The sequence below is a fragment of the Prenolepis imparis genome, unplaced genomic scaffold (genome assembly GCF_030444845.1).
Source record: "Prenolepis imparis isolate NDT839.2.m4 unplaced genomic scaffold, iyPreImpa1.0 SCAF_8, whole genome shotgun sequence".
NCBI lineage: Eukaryota > Metazoa > Arthropoda > Insecta > Hymenoptera > Formicidae > Prenolepis > Prenolepis imparis.
This window is the reverse complement of record NW_028141166.1, coordinates 17,669,563-17,682,355: the sequence shown is the minus strand read 5'-3', so window position 1 is coordinate 17,682,355 and position 12,793 is coordinate 17,669,563. Positions and strand designations below refer to the sequence as shown.

The following is a 12,793-nucleotide window of genomic DNA, read 5'->3' as shown; positions in this document are numbered from 1 at the left end:
GATGCAGCCGTGCATCTTGCGGAGCAGTACTGGCATTTAAATGTTAATTCTATCTGCCCGATGATATTTTGTACCATAATATAAGAGGCCGCATCTCGCGCCATTCGCCGGCGCTCTGTACAATTTCGAAAGTTAAATGTCAATGAGCAATGCCTGTACACGTTGTAGGCTGCACCCGACTGCATGTTTATTGCATATATACAAAACGGTATCGTCCACTTTAATGCACTTTTTTGTACCGTATCTTGCAAGAGATATTTAATACAGGAAATTAAAAAATTCATAATCATTGTGCGATAATTTTAACATCGAACATATATTGCACGCATATTTCATTCATTTTTGTTACTTTAAAATATTAGAAGAAATAATTTAAATAATAAAAGTAATTATATACAATATTATTATAGCATATATAGTTATAAGCTAAGTTTTTAAATCTTTAAATCTTAGTTTCACGAGACTAGAATTTAAGAGACTTGCGGTTCGAAAGTTCGAAGCATTTGGAATTCCAGGTCAAATTTATCGTACCGAAGTAGGTCTATCAAATCGTCATTCAAGTGTAGCGGCGATATTATTTCTAGAAAATGTTTGTCCAGTTTTCATTAAATTGTGACACGCTTCGCGGTTCTACAATCGAGGAAAGTGACGAAGATTTATCGTTCGCGTTCATCCCTCAATAAATAACGATTTTCATTTGCATCACGTAAACTCAACAGATGCGCAATAAAATCTCGAAGAAGAAGAACGTGTCTCGTACGTTGCCGATTATATGCTACAATTATTTTCGGTCAATTATTTTCCGGATATCTATTATTTTTACTTTCCGTATTTTCAATAATTATTTTCGCTATATATATATATATATATATATATATGTATATAATAAAAAAATATTGCACTTCTCTCAATCATTTAATTATTAGTCCCATCTCATTATGCGTTACGCAAAAATGATATAATTATGTTTCGTCTATCTCAGAAAGAGAGAGAGAAATATTAGAATCAATCATGGAGCATGTGCAGCAATCTTTTATAATAAAAAGCGACTTGCGCGCGTCTCGGACAGAGAAAAAATCATTCCGATGTAAGGACAAGACAAACGTACTGCTTGAGGTGAGGTCACCCAGGGTTCGGCTCGGGATCGTACGTGCATTTCCGCGTTCACACCGATTGCGAGTCGCGGCGAGAGCGTCGCCAGGTCGTAGGTCGAATATTCGATAGGCAAACGCCTTGGTTAACGGTATTCTAGACGGGTGCCTCCCCGGAGGTTTTGACAATCCACATCGTGTATAATCGCGCCCGCAGCATCTGGCATACCGCGCGCTCCTGCCGAGGATCCGCACCGTCTCGCGAACGACCGGACGACGACGAGGAGGAGCGACGAGATGGAGAAAGGCATTGAGAGGTAGAGAAAGAGAGAGAAAGTGCGGGAGAAAGAGAGGCGCGCACACGATGGGAGATAAGGTGGGCGGTGGATGCTGCGGAGAAGAGATGAAGAGAGAAAGAGGATGAAGCAAAGCAATTGGCATACATCGGAAGACCCGAACGAGAGGCGTGTGCACATCGAGAATTCAAATAAACCGCTAATTGAGGGTATTTACCCTCTCACGTCAGTGAGATGCATCGTGTGCCGAATATGCTGTAATCCATTGCATGTAGTTTCTCTCTTCCTCCGCGCACCGCAACATCGCAAATGTATTTTTTACCGGTTTTATATGCTTTGATTATATTGACAAGCATTGAAAACATTCTTTTCGGGAAGAGAGAGAAAGAGAAAGAGAAAAATAATCATATATAAAGATTGACATGATTTCTATATCGCGTGTCCACACAAAGTTGGAATTAATATTTTTTTTAATTGTTCTACATGTCGAAATTTATCAATATCATTAATTTTAATTGCAAATACTGAGCAAGGTTAAAAAAATTACAGAATTTGAACGTCGATGCATAGAATTATTTGCAAGCAAAAAATGCAGCTCTCTTTTTCTCTCTGACATACCATGTTCAAACCATAGAAATCCACGCGCGTATTCTACTTGTTAAACGACGCATTCGCATCACATAGATTCACGTGATTCACGTGCACTCGCGCGGTGAATAAGATGCAGCGGGACCTACCGGTCACGAAATAAATTTATCTTTTCAAAGATACACGCGGAATCTCGACAATTTTGCTCAAACGCATCTCTGTCTGCCCGAAGATTGCGGCTTTTCCATTGCGACTTGGTATTTCCGCATAGTTTATCCGTGAATTATTTATCTTCTAATCAAGTGGAATTAATACATAGGTAACAATGAAAATGATTTACTCGAGATTTAAATCCCATAATTGAAGAAACTGGTTTAAAAAATAAAATATGTTAAATACAAAATATATTGTTCAATAAAATAATGTTATTTCCTATAGACGTCTCCTCTCTTATTTATTCGTAGGACGGAAAATTTTAAAAATTCGCCGCAAAAAAAAACGACATCGCGACTTCTTTCTTCGAATAAAACGGCAGTCTCCTCGCGCACGTGCCTGCGCGGTTATCGAGAAGGAGCGAGACCGGAGAAGGAAGAAGAAGGGAGGATTTAAAAATGAAAAAGTCACTGATGCCATGCGAGCGACGTGACCTCTCGTCGGTGACCCCGGACGAACCGGCCAGCGGAGGACGACGAAAGGAAAGGGGGAATGCCAGACCTCAGGCTACATTCACAGTTCGCCGAAAAAGGCATCGCACACAACCGGCACGCCGATTGCGCCGATCGGTCAACAGACGTATATACACGTTCTACGTATACTTCGTTCGAGAACTCGTCTTTTCCTGATTGCGGACAGGCGGAAGAATCGCCGACTGATTCGACGCCGCGAATGAAATTTGTCACGGAATCCTTGTATTTGACGTTTCCGCTATAATCTGATCGATCTATTTATGGCACAATTTGATTGCATTGATCGACGATGAGAAATGCATGATGCTAAATTACATCGGCGTGAGATTGAAAGAAATTAATCTTTAAAATATAAAGTAATAAATATACTTCTAATTTTTATATTCTATCTCTTTTAGATTAAATTAATCTGATGAAAAGTAAAGGACAACAATAATCCACCGAATATAAGAAATATAGAAATTTTCAGTTTCATTATCTCTCTAATTTTTACAAACTGAAACATCTTCAAAATATTATATTATTTATCGATTTTTTAAATATATTTAATATACAGCTCTCTCTTTCTCCTCAAATAAATGATTTGACATTTACGACAAAATTATTTCGAAAGCGCAATTTCAAATGTTTTATCGGATGCAATAGGTTTCACGGTATAAATCGATTTATCCGATTCAAACTGTTTTCGCGTCAGGGAAAACGGTCTTATCGATTAGTTAATATCGCTTGACAATTGGCGACAACTATTAATGGTCAGCAAACTAAAATTGACAAACTGCCTCCAGATAAACTGTCGGTTTTGTGATTATTCTATACTCTCGATTTCCTTCCAACGTAATTAAGCTTTTTAATTTTCTGTCTCCTTTCCTAATATGTAATTCGTGTACTTGCTGGATCAAACAAGTTCCAGTCATTAAATCGAACAGTTTCCACTTAACTTTATCTATTGTCTGTACACAAATATATAAAATTGATTAGTTTAAGTAAAAAAATACTTCCAATAAAATAAAAAGAAAATGAAAAATTTAATACGTAATAATTAAAATCTCAAAAACTATATATATATATATATATATATATATATATATATATATATAAAACAATGTGTATTTGCTACAATTAAATTGAGATAAAAAGAAAGAAAAATGATTTAACTTCCACATGGAAAATATTTCTGTGTTTGCTAAATATAAATATCTACTTTGTAGAAAACTTGGCTAACTTCCGCATTATCGTTTGTCTTCGCTCCGTAACGCTCGGAGATAAAAGGAGAGAGGAAAAGAAGGCAGGCCTCTGTCTCGTTACTTAGCCTCCAATTTGAACTTTAAAGCGATCGGAGCGGTTTGCTAGGTCGCGGGAAAAAGTCACCTCGATCGGCATCGTCTAATGATCGATACGTTAATCGGTAACCCGGCCGAGCCTTGAATTACGGGAGAACCTTCTGGATATCGCGAGTTTCTGTAGCCGATATATCCTCCACTCACCGAGTATAAACCGAGTGCCTGTCAGTGTTACCTGCCATTCAGACAAATTCCGACCATTAAGCGTCGAACGTTGTGTTGCGGTTATACAAGCCCGCTCCTAAAGTCACGCTTCTAACCGAAGAATATGATGTTTGACCGTGGATTGACCCTTACGGTACCTCCAACGTCAATGGTTTAATTACGATAGAGTCATTTCTTCGTGTGGCGATTTTTGCAAACGATACATTCCACCCTTCTTTAAAGGTCAAAGCTGCATTTGGAGGACAGCGGCCCGCTCGCGTACAGAGATACAAAAAGATAATCTGCACGAACTACCGATCATTCCATCGTTAACAATCTCACTAATTAGATAATTAAAATCCCAACTGTGTAGATGATGGATATTGATTAACACTAAACGGTTAGAGTAATGATCGCGATGCGGTAATCCAGGAGGACTTTAACAAGACGTCGGAAAGAAGTTTTTCAGAATGGAAAATGCCTGTATAGGTATTTTAAAATAATTAGAAATATTTTATTCCTATATACATGTGCACGCGTGTATAAATACTACGTAAAACTGAATTTACTCAGCAAGTAGCGGAGTTTTTTGATCAAATTAAATATTAAATTTAATTTTAAAAATATTTTCTATTAATAATTTAGGTATATGCGAAGAATTTTCTCTTACAATTTGACAACCCTGAAAATCATGGTAGTCGTGGGACAATATGGTATAGAATGATATAGAAAGAATTTTATGAGAATTTCTTTGATTAATATTTATCACAATAAAAATAATAATATCTATCACAATAAAATATAAAACATATTTGATTAATTTTACTAAACTGCATAGTAAAATTAATCAAATATGTTTTATATTTTATTGTGATAGATATTATTATTTTAATTGTGATAAATATTAATCAGAGAAAATCTCATAAAATTTTTTCCATATCATATTGTCCCACGATTACCATGATTTTCAGGGTAAATTCTAAGAGAAAATTCTCTCAGTGTGTGTATAACTTATTAATTAATTCTTATGGATTTAAATTTATTTTCGCATAACACGATATGTGTGAGAGTTGCCCGGCGATGATTGTCGCGTAATTGATATATATTTCTAATTCTGCATCGATCTCGCCTTGCCTGTTATCCTAACCATCTCTTCCTTTCTAATCGAGCTAACGTGGAGTCACTAATTCTACCGACTGGCTGTCAGTGTACTTGCCGGTCAGACAAATTCCGGCCATTAAACGTTCGAATGTCGTCGTCGCCGTCATCGTCGTCGTCGTCGTGGCTGTGAACCCGCTCCGAAGCCCCCGTGTGCTACGACTTCGTCGAGGGAATATAATGGTGGACCGTGGATTGACCCTTGCGGTACTCCCACCATCACCAAGGCAAGGCAAGGCACCGCCATCACCTACGCCACACGAAGCACCGCGCCGACGACACCGACTCGCACGACCACCGACTTATCTGGCCGAGTCGAGAGAAAGAAAGAGAAAGAGAGAAGAGAGAGAGAGAGAGAGAGAGAGAGAGAGAGAGAGAGAGAGAGAGAGAGAGAGAGAGAGAGAGAGAGAGAGAGAGAGAGAGAGAGAGAGAGAGAGAGAGAAGAGAGACGCGCACAACGCCTATGTAGTTTACTTCGAGGCTCAAGCTATACGTGCCGGGGTCATATTCTCATCGGCGATGCATGGCCGCCGGTACAGTCGACGGGAACAGTCGGTCGACTGGGACCAACCGGCTCTGGAGGAGCGCGAGGAAAAAAGATCTAGCACACAGGTCAGTCGCGATTTTCAACGCTCGTAAGTTCACACCCGCCATTCCATTTTTGTGCGCAAACAAGTCGCGAAAACAGAATGATCCGAATGCAAGCTTGGCGATGAAAAAGATGAAAGAGAGAGAGAGCTGCATCTTCAACGTCATCTTTTTCATTGTCAAGTTTGCATTCGAATCATGCATTATATATGCAAAAAGTTTCTCGAGAATTAACTAATAGTTCTAATTTGTGGACATATTCAAATTCTCAATTTTATGTAAATATTTAAGAATATTAAATAATCCGTTAATTAATTTAAAATAAATTTATGCATAAATAAATATAGAGCAAAAGCTGCTCCAACACGTCCTTAAAGCAACGAAATTCTGAATTTGCATATTTCGTTTCTTCTTTAAATCGATTAAATCAATCGAGTATACGTCTATAAAATTGTGCGTTATCGCAAGAATTACGATAATAACCTTGTCGAATTTAAAAGAAGGCCATGAGGGGGCGAAAGTTACGACGAATGCTGTTATATATGATTATATTTGATCAATTCATGTTAAATAATTTATATATACAATATTTATATAAATGAAGAAAAAAAATTTTTTTACAGGAAATTCTTTTTTCTGATTTTTAATCGATATAACAAAACACACGAGAAAAAAAACTTTTAGAAATATACAAATATTAATTTTTAATCTATGTACAACTTTATTCTTTCACGCTGTGTTACGTTCCAATCTATTCTAATCATTGGCGACGAATAAGAATTTGATTGCATAGGTATATATCTTTTACGATAACGACTTTATGAATTGCCCCCTTATGCTTTGCGGTCACCTTCAAAGAAGGGAAACGCTATTCGATCGGAAATTTTTTACGATCCATTAATTCCGGAAGTAACAGGCCACTGTCCATAACGCTATGATAACTTTACCCTATCGTTTCTCGGGTAAGTGTAGCCTTTTTTCTGCAGAGGCATATTTGTTAAACTACTCTCGAATAATACGTCACTATGTAATTAATAATAAAATAAAATAAAGAAGATGCGTTGTTTTAAATAATTTCTTTCATCTGGGCAATAATGTATTTCGCAGAGAAATAATTACTTCAGACTTTTGATGCACATTTTATTAAAAGTTTTAATATGCTCTATTTTTTAAGAATTAAGAAAAATTTTGATAGTTAACAATGTAAATATCCATGACAAATGTATCAATTATCCTATATAATTATTTTTTGGGACAATATAAAATTTGATAGATTTTTGTCTTTATAAAAATACTATAACTAAATATAATTAAATTTGACGCATTAGGTTTATAAATTTTCCTTACATTTCTTAAAAAAAGAAGAAGGAATAAGAATTGTATCCATGTTCATATAATGATCATTACTCTCAAAGAAATAATACAGTAGGAAACCATCGACAATCAGGAATAATAAAAAAAGAAAGATTGAAGTGGCGTTAATCGAACACCAATGACTCAATAAAAAAAATTAATGACTCACCAATGATGTCGTCGTTCGCTCCTTCCCCTTTTCCGTAACTTGTCTAGAATTTTTTCAGCTTCTGAAAAATATAAGAAACAAATATTAAAATTATTTAGAATTGCTTAACATAATTTGGTATTTGAATCTCATTTTGATAATATATATGGCGAGAAATTTCTTTCACCGTTACATGCGCTACATTTCTATATGTATTCAATGTCAAACACATACACACACACGCACATATTCGGCTGTCTGTCAACTATAAATACATTAAAATGCGAAGCAAGCCAATCAGTCTTCCGATGATGTTATCAATCGAATAATAAAAAATATTATATATGTCGTGTATCTTTTTATAGCAAAAAAGACTTCCAAACACTTTTCGCTTATTACAATCAATTAATCTTAGATTTATTCCAATTACAGTCGAGATTAGAGAGTTGTGTTTTTCTCGCGAGTTAATTCGTAACATTTCTTCCCGTTGCGTGCCACATTTTCCAACGAATATATCGTTCTTAGCTGCGGGGAGTTTGCGTTTAAAGCCGCGTGCTTTCTCGCATATTATCGTCCACATATTACTAAGACGCTTTTGACAAAGATTGATTGTGAACAGGCCTCCTGGCAGCTTTTCTTCCGGATTGAGTTAGATCGGCGTGTGTAAATATGACGCCATCGGGTAACCTTGCGGACCCGCGCTTAGATTAAGCATCGAGATCGCCATATGATTCTTAATTTAGTGGCGAGCCAACCGACGATAACGCAACATGGTCATCGAGATATCGTTAACGAGCCGTTTACCTGTTATGCCTTAATTTATCCAACGACGGTTTCGTTGGTCACGACGATCAATCGTCGGAACTAACGCTTCTGCTTCGTTTGTGCCCTAGGAGAGATCGTTAAGCTGTCATGTCCGTTCACGCGACTTAATAATTTTAAGCCGTGACGTTTTCAAAATCATGTTTGACGTTCAAACGATCGTCTCACACGAAGTCGTGTAACAGTCACACCGGCCTTAATTAAGAGAAATATGTACATCGTGTGCGAAACTCGTTGAAAACTTTCAAGAAGAAACTCTAGAACTCGAAGAACCTTTGGTAGGCTGTTTATATGCGAATGCTAATGTTATTTCAAAATATAGGACATGGAAAGAGGCGCAAGTACGTTTTCGCGGACGAGAATGGAAAAAAATGGTCGAATATACTATACGCACAGAGGGAAAAGCTGATACGAATGCGATTATTTCGCACGACTCTCTCTCGGAAACTAGGCTGCCTCGTGGAATCTGGATCGAGAGTGTTGTTATCGGCACATTATCCATAGTGCACAAAGGTACACCCAGCCATGGTAGCGCACGCGTGCATAGTTCCGCGCGCACACGTCTCGATACGGTTTCGGTTACCTAATCGCCTAAGTCGGTGTTGCACCGCGTCGACGGTTTTTACGGTGCCTCCCTCGCCCTCGGACGCGGGACCAACGATGCGTGAACGCAAACTTTACTCGTTCCATTACATTTTCTACTCGGATAATCTGGTATCGGGACCCGCCGGCGGACCCTTCCACAATCCCCCTCAGAGTTTCTCAATATCCGTCCCCGCTAACACATTCCTGGCTCGGATCGTATAGGATTTTTGCGGCGAGGACGATAGCGCTGTAAGTAGCGGCGTATAAAATCGTTTGTACTATCTACTTGTCTCGGCAAAAAATGGCGTGGGCTGCGATAAACGCGATGGTCGAAGCGCCCGACTGAGAATCACTGATACGTAGAGTGCAAGATATACAAGATGATTTCAGATAAGCTCCAGCTTTATCAACAATCCCCCCTCGATGGCCTATCTTATTTACATATCGAATTTATTTGCCATTTCGAAAAATATTCCCTAAGACAATTTTTATAGATTTCTTAGGAATATATATACATGTTAAAAAAATTAAATTAATACTTCTTTGATATGAACCCAATTATAGATATTACGACATTTGTAGCTGGAAACCTAATTGGCTCAGAGACACCCTGTATACGTATATCACTCGAAGCCAAGCCTGAACATATGCAGTAGCCTATTACGAATACGTAGTTATACTTAACTGTACAGAGTACTCGACACAGTTGTATGTATACAAGATACAAGTATGTATCTAATCTCACGTATAAAGAAGAGAGCCCTCCGCACGAGGCTACGAACGTGTTCGCGTATTAATATAAGCAGGCGGACACGCGGCCAGGTCGCAATTTGTCCGAGTCTTTAAATGCGCATTTCTCGCGTTTGATTTCAGACCTCCCCTTCAAAATCATATCTGATAATGGAAATAAAAATCTAAAAATATCTCTCGCGTCTCGCGGCTTTTGTGCAAGCATGATTTTTTCCATATGTTCTAATTTTATTCTGTAAATCCGATGTTATAACAATCTAACTTTTACCAAAGTCCATATAAATAATGTTTTATTTATACACCTGTAAATGAAGCAATTTGTAAAAAAAAATCGCACGTTTCTGTACATATATACGTAATTAATTCAATAACATAAAACTCTACATATTTTAAATCTATATAAGTTGTTTAAAAGTATTACTCAACTCATTTTTGCATAACGCCATCGATGTATAATACATTTTACAAATTCCCGATTTACAACTGTTGAACGATACGTTATAAACGTAAGTGTGATGAATCGATTTCCCTTCCGATACACCTGTAAATTCGAAATATGATTACCATGTTGTCGAGCACGAACGTTTTGCTCTCAGTCTTTGTCTTCTCATCCCGTACCGCGATCTTGCATACGCTTATCCGCCGCGTATTTCATTCCGCGCCGGGGCTTATGGATGCTTATATAAATCAACAAGGCTCACAATTAATATCGCGGGCTATACCGCGACGATAAAAAAAATCGAGCTGGACTAGACACACCGGCGTGGCCGCACTCCGCTCCGCATTGTACAACGATTTATTGGAATATACATCTCACGAACCGTGACACCTACGTTGTAAATTAACGCCGCTCGCAATTAGTATCAGCCCTTAAAAATAAGGGAGTAGGTAAAAAAGATTGTGAATTCCCTCAACGAGGTGCTAATGCCCTCTTACACGCGGCGATCTTATATCTACAGTTTTCCTCGCGAAAATCTTTATCGCGCGAAACAATTTATGCGACTACCAATTACGAGGTGCGTTATATGTGTCGTAAATTAACGCTAATCACAATTAACCTTGGGCGTTAAAAAATAAGAAAATAATCGCGATAAATATCGAATCGTCAGATCTCTAGCTTGCATACAATTAATGCATTCTAACAAAAGAAAATACGATACAGTTTAAAAGAACGGATCATATACATATGTATATCATAATAATATATGATTTCTCTTTTCCTAATGAACAACTGGCAAACTATTCATGTGCGTGCCGACATTTGTGTTAAAAAAAAATATATACATATATATTTTAATCGAATAAACCGATTTTTTCTTAACATAATATATTTATAATGCTCGGGTGCATTTTATACCATTATATATCAAATGCACCCGCCCGAGTATTATAAATTAGGGATATATGGGGAAGAAAAAAGATCGATCCCGGCGGGCGTCGGAAAGTCGCGAGCGTGATGAAGAAGCGAGGAAGTTTAAATTCCGTAGGCGCGCGCTGTATATTACGCGAGCGTTTATAGGAACAGGAGAGTGGAGCAACATGACTTATAACCGAGTATACTCGCCACCGGTGATTTCCCATTATACGACCCGGTATCCGAGTCATCCTGCCTCCCTTCACCTCCCTTTCTTCGAGAGAGGATTAAAGGCATCTCGAATGAGGTTGGGATACTACTTGCAATATTGAGGTTGCGTCGTATCGCATCTGCGCCCGCGTACGATTCTCATTGCGTGGCAGCAATAAATATGCTGATTAAGCGGCAACGCGCGAGGTCGGTTAATTTGCAGTATATCAGTATCCAACAGCGCATTTTAATTGGCCGTGAAGCATTATTGCGGGGGAAATAATCCACGGCTAGGCTTTTCAATAATAATCGCGCCGCTGACAATCGACAGGAATGGGAAAGGGGAGCGGAAGAGGCCGAGGGAAAAAGGAGAAGAAAGTTAAAGAAGTTAGAGAGTTTTCGAATGGATGACCTCGTATTAGCGTTACAATTAACGCCTGAACAAAACGATTTCTACGAAACGTCGTTAATTATGATTTCTCGTGGCAATTTTTACGCGTCGCTTTTTCGCGAGTGTGCTCGTTCATCAAAATTAGCGAAACGTCGTCTCATTACCACTATCATTACCGCGGCTTTATAAAGTCCGGAGGAAGAGACAACACGAGACGAGCGTTGCCCAACTATCTATATAGTTGCGGATTTCGTTGCAAAATCGCTGAAAGGCCTATACTCGCCACGTCAATTCTTTGCTGCAACCTTGAAGCAATAAACAACGTAGCTTGATGCAGCTGCGAGCGCGAGATTCCTCTTCTCTCGGTACATCCAACCTATCATGATTACGAAAAATTATCCTACATCTGAGGAGCAGACAAAAGAGCGAAAGTCCAAATCTATCTCATTGTCAGCCAAAGGTTTCCCTCGGGATGCAACTGACATTATTCCCCGCGCAAATATATCTTTGTGTCATCAAATCGACGTCGCATCGAGAGAGACGACTTTATCAAGATCCACGAACGATTCCCGCAGAGTTTCCGTCAGCAAAATTTTAGCGAAATATCATTCAACTCGTGTATCGCCTCACGTTCGCGAAAATAAAATCCTACGTTTCTTGTAAAATTTAGATTTCGCGCACATCCGCTTCCCGAATCCGCGAATCGGTCGGGTACACAATCCCCCTTCGTCGTTGCCCAAGCTGTCTCGCAAGAGCGTAACCTTTGGAGAGACGAATCGACCAACGGGCGAGCGCGAGGGATAAAAAGAGAAAGGGAAAAAAATACGCACGCGAGGCGGGAAAGAGGGTATACGAATGCACTCGCGCTTTCGTCTACGACCGAGTGCGAGAGCAAGGCAAGCAGGTAAGCAGGCAGGCAGGCAGGCAGGCAGGCAGGCAGGCAGGCAAGCAGGCAGGCAGGCAGGCTGGCAGGCAGGCAGGCCAGGCAACGAACTCGCAATTATCGTCGCGGATATATTCCCGCGTTATCCTTGCCGAGCCGCGTAGTCGTAACTTCGCGCCCGCGCTCGGATACGAGTTATGACGTTTTCTACAGCGGCACTAAAGATTGCGCCTCGCCCTTTCCCTCTTGGCCGCTCGCCCCTCTCGCGCCTTTAAAGGACCCTTATCGCTCCGCGAAATCGGGCGACTATCCGCGGACCATCGTCCCGCTGTTTACGAGTCGGCCAAGTCCGACCGGTACGTATCCACCGATAACGCGACTCGACACTTGCTGGTAATTGCCACGC

At 39.3% G+C, this 12,793-nt stretch overlaps 1 protein-coding gene across 6 annotated transcripts in view; it reads right to left on the bottom strand.

Annotated features, from left to right (window-relative positions):
• Sano (CABIT domain-containing protein serrano) overlaps positions 1-12,793 on the bottom strand; it is a 169,553-nt gene that overhangs the window by 98,398 nt on the left and 58,362 nt on the right. For all 6 annotated transcript variants that reach the window (XM_083043795.1, XM_083043798.1, XM_083043796.1 and 3 more), the window contains one exon: positions 7,414-7,474. The gene's annotated coding sequence lies outside the window, so the exon portion shown is untranslated. The remainder of the gene's footprint in view (positions 1-7,413; positions 7,475-12,793) is intronic.